Source organism: Pelecanus crispus, chromosome 1 (assembly GCF_030463565.1).
Source record: "Pelecanus crispus isolate bPelCri1 chromosome 1, bPelCri1.pri, whole genome shotgun sequence".
Taxonomy (NCBI): Eukaryota; Metazoa; Chordata; class Aves; order Pelecaniformes; family Pelecanidae; genus Pelecanus; species Pelecanus crispus.
This window is the reverse complement of record NC_134643.1, coordinates 153,932,365-153,946,070: the sequence shown is the minus strand read 5'-3', so window position 1 is coordinate 153,946,070 and position 13,706 is coordinate 153,932,365.

Below are 13,706 nucleotides of genomic sequence, written 5' to 3'. Positions count from 1 at the left end.
GCTACGTAGAGTCCTCCTGTGCCCACCCCGGCTGCAGGGCCAGGCACCACTTCTGTAAACTCAGGCGTCACAAGTCCTTCCTTGGGGACTCTGTGTGCTCTCTGAAGCCCAGCTCAAACAGGGAGTTTGGGATGACCTCAGGTCCTTAATTCATGTTCCCAGCGAGTTTTCCAGTACTTTGGTAGGGCTAGCTCGCCCTTGTGGGTCATTGTAAATCCTTAACATTGTATTTACACATCCTGTCTTTAATTTTTGCAATGGTTTCAATTTAACTTTTAAATAAATATTTAGGGTGGGGATAGAAATTAAACAGTTGAGCTCTTGCCAGCATCCATTTTTTTGTCCTTTTTCAAAGGCACTCATGAGACTCAGATGTAAAACTCTGGATAATATCCTTCCAGTTATGGCATCTGGCTTCTTGGCAGGCTCTTTGAGAAGTTGGCAGGCTTGGTGTTGCCTTTAGATCCAAAACTAGCTCTCTGGTAATTTTTTTAAGATGCTTTCTCCTTCTGCTTGTCATTTTTGCTTGCTTTACCTTTGATTCGGAGGAATTCATGCATTATTAGTCATTTGAGTCCATGGTGCTTGCCCAGTTTTCCATGCTAGCCAGAATCCTATGGTAAAAAGAGGTTTGTTAATGGTTTTAAGATGGGCATATATATCTATTTTAAAGTGGCCTCCAACTGTGTGCAAGAATCTGTTGGTTTTTTTTTTTCTAAGTGACTCAGGAATAAAGGTAATCTTAACTCCACTGGACTAGGGTAGCCTGAATGTTGTGTTTCAGTAGCTTCTTTATCACTACAGCAGCACTCAGGTCTATGTTTTTGAAGTGTTAGCTTTCCAGAAGATAATGTAATAGTTTTAATAAAAAAACATGTGTAGGCAATATTTGAATACAGCCACTTTTCAGATATCCCCCCCCTCCTTATTTTCTTTCTTGCCATTTCTTTTGGCTTTCAGGATCCCTGTGGACCCTGAGTGTATTTTTCAGCCTCTTGTAACTCCCAGTTTTCTGTATTTTTTTTCCCTGTTGTGCATAACATGCAGCCGCATATGTGTGAGTTTGTGTCTCTGTGTGTGTGTATGGAGCGGCATTGCCTCAAGGTAGCTAGCGAGCCTGTGGAGGGGAGCGTGTTTGTGCACACACACGCGCTGGGGACTGCTACTGATAGCACCAAGTTGGTGTAGTCCCTGTGCATTGCAAATATTCAAGAAATCAGTGTCTGTCTTTTAGTTTGTGCTACCGTGCTGCTCCTTGACGCACACCCTTTACCCAAGCGGGTCTGTGGGAGGTGAATCTGGCATGACACAGTTTCACCCCGGTCTTAGAGCGAGAAGGGCTTTAAGTCTGTGATATTTCCTTTCCCGCCCAGGGAGAAATATTCCCATGCTGAGGTCAGTACTAATTGAAGCCTTTTGCACAACAGCAGCAGGAGCGAGCACCAGGCAGGCTCCCCGGGCAGCAGCCTTGCCTTTCAGATAGTGTCAGATCACAGGCATGGCCTAATGGAGTTGTCGCTTATCCAGCAGCCCCGAATTGAGGATGAGTGCGTTTCCCCTTCACGCTCTGTGTCTGGGATGCTGAGTTAAAATATTATTACTTTCTACTAGCAGTAATAAAGAACATATGATTATGTCAAGTATTATCTGGCTATTTGTGGTGGTAGGTTTCCACGGGACACAATACCCTTGGCTCATCCCCTTCTTCTTTCGGAAAAAGCAGTCACATCTCAGTCTTTTTTTTTTTTTTTAGGGGCAAGAGAAGGAGGGGAAGAGTTTAAATGCAGTTCTCCATACCCAGCTAATTCCCAGCTGCACCAGCAAAGCAGAGTGCCTGGCTGGCTGGGCAGAGCTGGGGCTGATGCACTGCTTCCCGCTAAGTGAGCCTGAGTAAAATCACCTGGTGGATGTTGGCTAAAAGCAATCAAAAAGCTCTGATCTGGGCCAGCATTGCAAACATTGAGGAAAATACTAGGCTTTTCTATGGGGCTTTTGTGTCAAAATATGTTGTGGTAGCGCAAAAATAATTAGACTAGGGTGCATATTTGGTCAGAAAAGCAGTTATCATTGCTCTTAGTCAGTTGTTGCACGTAAGAAAACCCCTTTTGGGGGATCCATATTGAACAAGCCTAGAAAGAGCCAGCACATGGTTACAAGAAGGTGTATGTCAGAGGGAAAATATTAGAGTGAATCAATATATTTCTCTTGTAAACTAAGATTCTTCTGAAGTCTGCTTAATTTAACACCTACAGGCTCCTTTTTAAAAGGCACATACCTGCTTTGCATGTATATATCCTAGCACTTAAGAACTCAGATTCATTACAACTGTATGTACCATACAAGTACATGTATTTCTGACTTCACCAAAGTAATGCAACCAGCATTATTCCAGTGTTAATTGATCATGCCTCTTCCCTGCTGTTGCAAAGAGAGTAGCCTAATTACAGGGGCAGAAACAACATACTGTGGTCAACTTTTCCTGACAATGTCCCGGCAAAGACAACTAAGTCCATCTCATCCATTTCTTCTTTGGAAAAAAAACCCCAACATTTAGAGTAATCCAAGTTTTCCGAAAGCAGACATATTCAAAACCAAGACGCTTGAAGAAAGGCCAGAAGTTGCTTGTGTATGGGCTTGATTATGTTACAAAACACTGATTTCTCCATTTTAATTATTGACTTTATAATAGAGGCACTGTTCAGAAATTTTGACTAATTACATTCATTTTCAATTCCCATTTCTTTTAATTAGTTATGACTCAGACTTGATTTGTTATCTTACACTTCATTATTAAAGATAGTTAGCTATTAGAAATTGCCAGTGCACTTCGTATAACCTCCCCTTCCCCACACCCCACATGTAAATAAAAGAGAAGGTGCTATTAGTGAAAGATCAGAGATGGTGTCCATTAAGTCAGCCTTCGTTATCAGTGACCACGTGGCATGGATAAAGGCAATGTCAGAGCAGGGGAGGCCCTAGATGCATGAAGTCAGTCTGCAGACCTTAAAGCGTGTTAAATCCCTACGTGAACATGCTTGGTCTGCTCTCGTGATCTTAAATCAGTGCAGTTGATCCCTTTTCCTCCTGGAGGAAGGATAAGCTGCCATAACATATGTTCATCTGACTGGGAACTGACTTCATTCCCAGTTGATTTGCCTTGACTTTCCTGAGAACCCCTGTGAAGACAACTCTTCGATTGCAGCAGTATTTCTCTCCTCTTAACCTACAAAATAATTGCCTCAGCTGAGATATGTCTCTGTTAGCTTTTTTAAAATGCTGACTTTTTAGTAGCAGCTTTTTCTGAATTACATCACGCTTTCTATTTATACACTGTTGTCTTTTCTGTGTAGCAGGAGAAGGTACACACTTTGGTACACACTTTGGCCACACAAGATACTGGCTTAGTTCTTATTAGAAGTTTAGATTTTCATCATTCTTGTTACGCTCTATATGTTAAAGAGAAATTTAACTAGGAAAGGATTCCCTTTGTGGTGGAAGGCATAAAATGTGGCCCAAGCAGTCCAAAGTGTGATGATCTAAATTCAAGTATTTGATCATTATAGGTAGCATTGCTGATATGCAGAGCTGTTGCATGTTGTTCTGCAGGGAACGGTTGCCCCTGTTTGGGAAGATGTAGCCCTGTCGTAGCCCCTTTGGCAGCATCAGCTGCACTTTTTGAATGTCATACAACTGCTATGCCCATGCAGTGACAGTGAGATAGTATAAATGCATTAACCTTGATGGCTGAATGAGGCAGAGAGCCTTGCGAGGTAGAACTCATTGGGGTTTCCCCCTGGCTTGTACAATTTTATCTTCAGTTTTATTTTTCAGAGTACTGAATTTCATTATAAGTACTGAAATAATGTTATTTGAAAGCAACAGTATGTCGTACTACCTGCCAATATCATTTACATAGATTAGGAGCAGCAGCTATCAATTAGAAACATAAATCTTTTGGGTTTTTTTTTAATCCTCACTTCAGGTTTAAAACATAATAATAGGAATGAGCTTCAGGGAAGTCATTTGTAAATAATTTTTATGGCTCTCCTTTTTAATCTATGTGAGTGGATAGATAATACACCTTTCACTGGAAAAACTACTCAAAAAGTCGTATTTGTAAAGGATAAAGACATTAACTTTTTGTTCCCAAGAAGTTTAAATTGCAGTTGGTTTGCAAATTTACAAAGCACTGTGTAATACATAAGACTAGCTCTAGATATCAGTGGATGAGTATTGGTAGTAGTTTCACATTGTGTAGATAACTGAATGAGCTGAATGCTTGTATTGATTCTGAGTTTATGGATGCTGAAGATGGTTCTCCATGTCACTGCTTTAAAATCTTTGATTAAAACAGTTGGGCTTGTTGTTTAAATAAAATGTCATTCTGGTAATCTGCAATTACCGAATAAGCATTAGCAAAAATGGGAGAAAGCAGTGAGGTCACATAGAAAGTGATACCCAATCACCATATGTATTTATTATTGTCACCTATGAAATTTATGAGGCAAAGTGGTGCTGAAAGAATTTGCTGTCTTTCTAAGCAATGCTCATTTGAGGAATTGCCTAAGATAAATGGGTTTGGCTAATTGAATCATACACGTTCATAGTGTGCTACATATAAAACTAGACTAGGAAATAAATATAATTAAAGTAAACATGCCCTTCTAATTAGTAATTGTTTCTGCTGTTTTAAGCAAATTTCAGTGGCACAAAGTAGCTGTTCCAGTGTAAACCTAATAATGGAGGCTGTAATAACAGGTGTAAATTAACACAATGGAAAACATTTACAGTGTAACATTCTAAATTAAAAATGACATTAACAAGTCTGATTTTTAAAAAGCTGTATAATTAACATTTATTCAACCCCTGACAAATTAGTGCAATACAAATACTAGATGATTTTATTTATAGCTTATAACATTTTTCATGCTTTATTTTTGTTAAACGGTAAATGGAGCAAAAGTGGTTCATTTTTCCAAGAACATGTCATATAGGGCACCGACAAAGGAAAGGCAAAGAAAAAGAGAAAGCAAAGATATTTACCCAAAGGCATTCTTTTTGTAAGTGATGTGCAGGAATTGTTTGAATACTTAATAATATCACCCCAGTCAGTGTTCTTGGTTGTGTATGCTCAGAAATAAAACATTGTGAATGGTTTAAGTTTGGAGGAATGCAAGTACAAACAGAATAATATCTATTGTGCAATAAAATACTTTGATTCCCCCAAGTGCATCCTCAAAAAAACATAATGTACTGCTAAGTGCTTAGCATTGATGTTTGTCTCTACAAATAAATATTGCCAACAGTATTTTCTTTTTATGATGGCACCTAATAGGATGCTATGAACAGGTAAGCAAAAATATCCAAACCAGTAAAAAAAAAAAAAAAAGGTTTACCTTAATTTGTGACAACAGATGCCATAATTTCCACATTCTAGAAAATGTCTCATCAGATCTCAAAATAGAGTATAGTATATCTGCACCATACAGACAACTTGTTTTCCTCTTTCTTGATTATTTTCTAAACCTGTAAGAGTAAGAAAAGTTTTCTAGTGGGGGCAGGGGGAGTTATAATTTTTTTCAGCTTGCCTATCAAAAGGAAATCAGCATTGTTTAATTTAGTTGTTGTACAATGTCTTCTGATGTGTCACAAATTGCAACACATGGTAGCAGAATTCAAATACCATGACTTCCTATTCCAAAAGCTAATTTGTTAGACTGTATTCACCTCATAGTTGCAAACCCTGAGCGAAGGTGAAAAAGTAGTCCTTTTAGTATACAGTCTACAGTGAACTTAAGCTCCAGGACTCAGCTCTTGAGGTGGTTAGCTTCTTGCCAGCTGTGGTTTTCAACCACGTGTCCTGGGTGTCCCCAAAGTCCATACTGATGAGAATCTCCCTGAGTTGGCTTTGAATGGATGGTGCTTAGTGTTTGGCTTTATATATATATATATATATATATACACACACAGTCATAATTAAGATCTTATTCCATTCTTATGCGGAATAAATTAAAATAGCACCCTTGACATGAGTAGAGTTATGCCATTAACATCACTGAAAGATGTTAGGAGTTTGAGTTTGTTGACTGAGGGAGCAGTTGTGACGTTTGGTCACAAAATCATCTTGTTCGCCCCTTGCCTTTCCTGTTGTTGTAAAAGAGGATTCAGGTCTTTTGTGCACCACAGAGTTTGAGGGATCAAAAGTAAATGTCCAATAGTAAATATAAGCTGCCTAAATAGCACGCCTTCTGGAATTTTTAGTGTCAGAGATTGTTTTAAGTTCTTGATCACCAATGCAAGATATTTTAGAAAAGCTCTAGTTTTTTGCACGTCTCCCTTTGCACGCCCTACGTGTCTCTGTAGCAGCTAAGCATGGTTCATTTGGAGATGGTGGAAAAGATGTTCCTACTCTCACGTCTTACAGATCAGTTTCTGAATTCAGTGACTGAAGAAAGGAAAATTTCTTTGTCCTTTCGCCCATATATTAAAAAAATCACAACCAAAAAAAGTATTCCAAATGCTGGGCTGCAGAGAGCCCTTATTCCATCCCTCGGCTCTAAGACAGGAGAAGCACAGGTAGGCCAGCCTGACAGATCTGACTCTAACCTTTCTAGCACATAGGAGTCCCTCAAGATTGTGGAACAGCTGCATAGGGATTTCCATAGGTCCCTAGCCCAGAAGTAATCTGTGTTTGATGTATGTTCCTCCTGGAAGAGTGTCTTCATTGTTGGGGAGAACTAGTCTGACTTTGATAAATGCTAACAGGCAGGTACTTACGGAGGAGAGGCACCCCATACAATAATGTAAGGAGGCACTGTTGCTCATCTGGAAGGAGGGGAGGGAGTTGTTTTGTTCAAAGGATGAAGATTTCCTGTTCTTGTTTATTTTGCGCAGCAAACGTGGCTGAGAAGGAACAAACTTAACAGTACCTGTCTGCTGGTGGGGACAGGGTCGGGGGGAGGACTGACCAACTCGTTCTGAAATAAAGAAGCCATGAAGGAGCCTGTGGAGTAGATAGCCAGCCTCTTCCAGCCCTTCCTTTTTAACTTAGATAGCATTTCTAAAATCATATCTATATCTGCTGTGCTGCAAATTAAGTTGCATGACCTAGCAGACAGAGAACAAAATTCATCATTGTCTGCTCTGCAACAAGTTTTTATGGGTAGGAAGATCACTATCACGCATCTCCCAGTCTTCTCTTTTCTAAACCAGACAAACCCAATTTGTCCTTTTTCATACCTCACTCCTTTATCTGTCTGTCTCTTCTCTTCTGGGTTACACCACCTCTTTCCTACAGCAGAGGTCCCCAGGCCAGCATGTGAATTTCCTCAGTGCCCAGCTGTAGGTCAGTTTGGGATGGAGTTTGTAATCAAAAATACATGGGCAACAGGAAGAGAGTGAAAAGAAGACCTGGAGGATAGGAGATGTTTTGTGTGCTTGGGTTGCTAAAATGAATCATTCGTCTGGTTCTGCTGCTGCAGGATACTTTCTGGGTCATATCAGGTTCAGGGAACCTACTGCCTTATACCTCCTCCCAAAGACTGATCTAGTTTTTACATCTGCTGTATTTTAGCTGTAAATTCTGTGTGGCTTTGAAGCTGCATCACAGAGAGATTGCTCCTCCTTGCAACCTTTCGTGACAATGGACATCAAATAGGCTATGCAATACGATGGTTCCCACACTGGACGCGGGAGGCTGTTAAGTCTATAAGGTGCTTTCCAAGAATCAGCTAACATTTATGGGTTGTACATTTTTGCAAGCGTTCGGGCAAAGTAGATTCATTAAGGGAGACGAAGTTCTGGAATTTCTGTGTTGTTTATTTTGGCCCCAGGGAGATACACAGAGCAGTATGGTTTTTCTGTTTTGTGTATATAGAATGTGATATGTCATAAGATGGTAAACCTAGGCTTTTAAAAGGTTAGAGAACAGATTAATTTGAAATGGGTAAGTTTAAATAATATTACCTTCAGCTTGATACTTATGTCTACCCAGCTAGTCAATTCCTTTTAATTTAGTGGATTGTCCCTTCCATGGTTTCTTTCCTGAAATTGTAATAAAGTTTTCTTTTCTTTTTCTTTCTCATGGTATGTCATTAGTATCAAATTAGGTAGGCTAGGTATTCCCACATCAGGAACAGCAAAATGTTATTTAGGATTACAGAAAAACTCAGAAGTCTTTGACAAACCTTTGTTACTGAGCTACTAAGGTACTGTTTTGGTTCACAGCAAAACAGAACATGGGTATTACCACTATTTCACAGTTTTCCAAGAAACAGTCCCAAAGTTAAAATGCAACAAATTCACTGAACTTATTTTCTTTTATTTGTATTAAAAAAAACCAAAATGGAATATCTTTACAAAAGTCTTTTGCTTTCCATTACCTAGAAGGAAATAATTCTCTGCCATTTCCTACGTTACTGAGAAGCTGTATCAGGATTCCTCCTTAGTAAAGTTTTAAGGAAGGCTAAATGTAGTAGCAGTTTTCTGCTCAACACAGCATGCTAGCAACAAAATATTCTCTTGCTAATAACAGCTTCTGTTTATTTTTGCACTGGGATATTCCAGTTACCAACTGTGAATTATACTGTGCTTTGTTTAGATTCAAATAAAAATCAAGTTCACTCGCAGTGGTCTAGTTTCGTGCTCTCGCCCACCCTCATCCATGTCATTTTTCCCCACAGTGGGCCCATCCAGCAGGGTTAGGAGGGGACAGCAAGCAGCTCTTTCACCTTTCTGTTCAGTGCTATTTCAGGTTTCTGCCAGCAAGTAACACTGATGGACTAACGCCACCGTTCGCTTGTGTTACAGCCCACTCCAGGAACACCACCTCTTCAACGTGTAGAGATGTGCTGGCTTTCAGTGGGAAAAAAATGTGCTATTAGATCTATTGAGAGTCATCCTGTGTCTTTAAAATGTTACACACTTTCCACGAGGTTCAAATGTTACTTCTTAACAAGAATTTGGGTATCTGCTGTGGGGGTTTTGATTGTCATCACTTTTAAGACTAGGGAGCCTGAGAGCATGTGAGCAGCTAAATCCAAACTGCGTGATTAGCATTCGTATAAGTGCTGGATTTTTAGCAATGTGAACATGAGTTTCAGTGAACTTCATGGATAGTGGTCAGGGCAGAGCTTGCCTTGTCTTCAAATTCCTATCCATTCCAATCCTGTCCCATCCCCAGAGGACTGTGGGATCAGACGTTGATAATCTGCCAATACAAAGATGCAGGATGAGTTCCTCCTGCATGGATTTTTTTTTTTTTTTCACTTGCAGAAGATCTCCTATCTTAAGCGTCACCATTTTGTTGGCTTTTCTGAACTGGAAAATCAGGAGAATTTCCTTCAGTCTTGTTCTCCTCCCCCCCCCCCCCCCCCCCCCCTTTTTTTTTTAAAATCTGTGTTTTAGCTCCTTTTGGTTATATTCTATTACTCTAGTGAAACAGGAGAAAATGAAATTTTCATGCACAACCTGTCAGAGAAGGATTTTAGTTCTCCTAAGTTGTTCCCATGAAACCAGCTTCAGTGGGCTTTCTGAGAGGACACACAAATTTGATGTTCTTGAACACTGGAATGAGAGAAGGTCAAACTGAAGTTGAAAGTTTTGAAACATTTAAAAAAATTGCAAGAAAAATGATGCAGAAATTTCTAACCTTCCTAGCATAACAAAAGGGGATCTTTGCTATGGAAGATTCAAATAGAAGTGTTGTAGACATCTCCCAAATCCGTGCTTTTAGAATAATACATACAATTTAGATCCCTCCTCATGCTTTTACAACAATATGTAGAAGTTAGATACCTCTTACACTTTCAAAATGAAACACTGGATAATTTTATGCCTTACGCTATACAGATAGATGATATCCTTGTAATTTACTGTGACATGAATATGCATTTATGATCTCAGACTTCAAATAAAGTATACAGTAAAAATAAAACATCTCTCATAAGCTTTTGTTGTTGCGAAAGCTCAAATTTGCTGAGAAAAAGTAGTCAGGGCAAGGCAGCTGTTAGAGAGTGAGGGGACGATGTATCTGACTTCATCAGGTGACTCGCTTCCCCACTTTGGACTGGAACCAGGATGATCCCCTCCAACAGGCAGCATCTGCCTCTGGCACCGTCCCTGCACGGGCATCTCTGGAATGGCTTCTGCATCTATCGCAACCATTAAAGCTTCTAGGTAATCTTTTGTCATTTTTATGTCATTTCCTTCAAATTTGGAAATATATAAAGAAAATTTAACCTACTTGAAAGTGAGGCACTCGAACAGTCATGCTGTTTCTGCGAGTTAAAACACAGGAGCTTATTTTGCGCTTGATTATGTTTAGGGTTTTTCATTCCTGACGAGTTACATTTTGGTTTGGATTTGTGGCATGGCCATGTCACCACCACTCTTCTTAAGCAGAAGCAGAGTGTCAAGAGAGACACAAACAAACAAGCAAAGATGTTTGTTTCAAATGTTTTGGTTTGGTTTGGTCTTTTCTATGAGAGTTAAAATACCTCACTTCCCATTGCATGTCACTTAAGGAAGGGAGCGCATGGGTGCTTCTCTGTGCAGCTCGGAAGGTGGGCAGCATGAGTTATGATATAGTTGTCTTTGTAGGCAGAATGGATTGGGACTATCATGTGTAAGAAGCTTACGTGAGCTAAACCAGTCACAGGGCATAAAAGTTTTAACTTTTTCATCATTTTAACATGTATGCATTTTTGTTCATGCATGAACATAAAAATGCTCTATGGCTATGGCTAACTTCTCTTCCTAATTTTGATTGCATATGTCTTGGGGCTACATGTCAAAATGTGACAGAGCCACACAGGGCAAGCAGGATATAATGAAAAAGAAAGTAAAAGTCATACGGTTTCTGTGTGCTGTGCGCTTTTCTCACACAGCTCCTAAGAATATGTGGTGATAATATTAATTGGTCAAGCATAAACCTCAGGTCCAGTTTACATTCTCCATTTTCAGAAGGAAGAACTGGGAAGAAATTTCCATTTTGCTGGAGTTTAAAGGTATACACTGTCTTATAGAGAAGCTAGCTAGCTGTATGGTACAATGCAATATGTTGGCTAGTACTAGTTTCTTGTGAAAGGAGAGTGAAACATCCTCTATATAAGCAGTTTTTCACTGTTTGTAGCTTGAAGTTATATATAAACCACAACTTTCTTAGGTTCTTGAACCTAGACTTCTTACAGTGGTCCTTCTTGTTCTGTGAAAGCAAGCTGTCTACGTAGGCACTAGGTGGATAGAGAGATTTAGATTTAGGTTTAGGTTTATATATATATATTTATATGTGGTGTGTGTATAGATATATATCTCATTCCATTTTCTATTGTTCTGCCTCAATTGAGCAGAATGAAGATGGAACCTCATAATTCCCCATAATAAGATTTTATGCTTAGACTCTGATACAAACAAACTATTGCTAAAACTGATCACAATTTCTTCATATAGTGAGCTACATTTCATGTGGTCATACAAGCAAAAGCACAGATTTTAGTGGATTTATTATTTGAGCATTTACAGTGGCTAATTTTTTTTTGTATCTGTACAGTTGTCATGGGGGTTAACTACTTTGGTTGTTGCTTTATCTGCATATGCAGTTATTAACATAATCCAAATTTATTTTTATCATGTAGACATCTGTTTAAAACTCAGTTCAGCCTTACCTGTACATAGTGATGGTTCCTCTATAATATATAAAATGCTATAATAAGGTCTCCATCTATCTATAGAATAGGAAAGAAAGATAAATTACAGCAAGGCTTCTCAAAACATATTGATTCTATTTCTACAGAAACCAAACTCAGTGACTGTCTGCTGAAGATCCCAAGAAGTGATTTTCTGGAAATACATAAAATCTGATGACTTATGCACTGACTTGTTCATAATTTTTTTTCACACTGGGGCTGTTGTGTGGTTTCCATAATGCTGTAAATCATGATTAAACACATAAAAAAGATTGTCACCCAAGTTCCATTTTAAGCCAAGTGAAACATAATACAATATAAAATTTACATCATTTTCTTGATTAACCCTGATGAACCTTCAGTCATTACCCATTATAGTAAGAGCAAATTGGAAATGTTGCTTTGTTAATAAAACATGTATAGACGTTTTCGTGAGTCATAGGTTTGATGGTTGCTAACAGCTGTCACATTCATAATGAAATACCGTACTTTGGCTTTCCGTGAAAGTACAATACTACGTAAGGCTGCAGTCCTGTGCCCTGTACTTCAGTGCTGTATTTTGGTGCCCTTTGGACATCAGATAATTTTGAATGGTGAGCTAAAATCAAGTGCACAGAATATAAATATAGGCAAGAGTTTGCACAACCTTTACATTTAAGTACTGAATCTCTGTGTGTCTTTCACTCATGTTTCATAGGGGTTCTTAGCAGCACCAAAAGCATTTAACAACTTAAATTAAAACTACTCGTCTTTGTCATCCATGGAAGTCTGTAAAGTTTTGCTCCTTTTGCTGCTGTGCTGGGTGTGTTTTCTAATAGACACTGCTGTTATCTGTGTAGTGGCAAAGTGCTCTTAGATCTGGCCTTAATGATTCGTTACAGTCTTTGCTTTTGCTGCTTTAAGTCAAGTTGCACCAGGCTGAATTGCTTGATAACATTTTTCTACCAGTTACAGAGCTTTCCATTTTTGTGTGTTATGTGAAGTATACCTCGGTGTACTCAATCCTGCAATTAGCTGTGGCTAGATGGATCACTGTTCAGAGCCCCATGGAAAGAACAGGCTATTTAAGTTGCTAGAGAAAAATGGGAGCAAGGAGGTGTTTTTTTCTGAAAAAGACCTTTTTTCAAGAAAAAGATCATAGAGGCTAAACATAATTTTTCACAATTTTCAGGATACTTGTTTTATTTTTTTTTTACTACTGAAACTAGCACTGAAGATCTATATTGACTGAAATCCAGTTTTCAGCAAACACATCAATAACCTCAACAAACGTTTTGAATAAAGTATTAAACACTTGCTGAAAAATGTCAAATAGGTTTTTAAAAGGCCTTTTTTTTTGTTACATTTAAAATGTTCAGAACATCCCTAGAAATCATGCAATGATAGGAGTAAATTCAGTTTATTGCAACATTCAGGCGTAAACTCTTCAAGGATATGCACCAAGACTATACGAATAATTTGCCTATGTGTGCACATCCTCTACAGAGATGAACCGGATGGCCGATCAAAAAAAGCTCCATTTTTGACTAATTATGACTGTAAGGAGCCTAAAGAAATTTCGAGGAAAAAAACCACACAAGCTTGGCAGATGATAACTGGAACAGTTTCCCATGCATAAGGATGCCACGGAAAGGAGAAATCATTGTGGAGAAAAACAGACAAGTGGGGCGTTGTGTCTGACATCTCTGGCAAGGAAGCAATGTAAGAAGAAACTGGATCAGATATAGGCATCACCAAGTTAGGTAAGGCCGCAGCCCTTAGGGAATTCAGCAGTGTTAGGTTAGGCAGAAAAAAAGATTCCTTATTGATCCCCTCAGCTGTTGTATTTTTTTGAATTACAACACTAAAGTAACATTAACAAAATCAAATGAAAGGGCTTCACTGTGCTATGTCTGGTTTGAGCTCTTCAGTCTTGGTATTTTTTTTTCTCTCCGCTTGGAAAATATGGATGAGCATACAAAAGGAATACTTTCCCCTGTCTCATCTACAGTATCTGTTTTGTTGACAGCTAAGATCTCAATT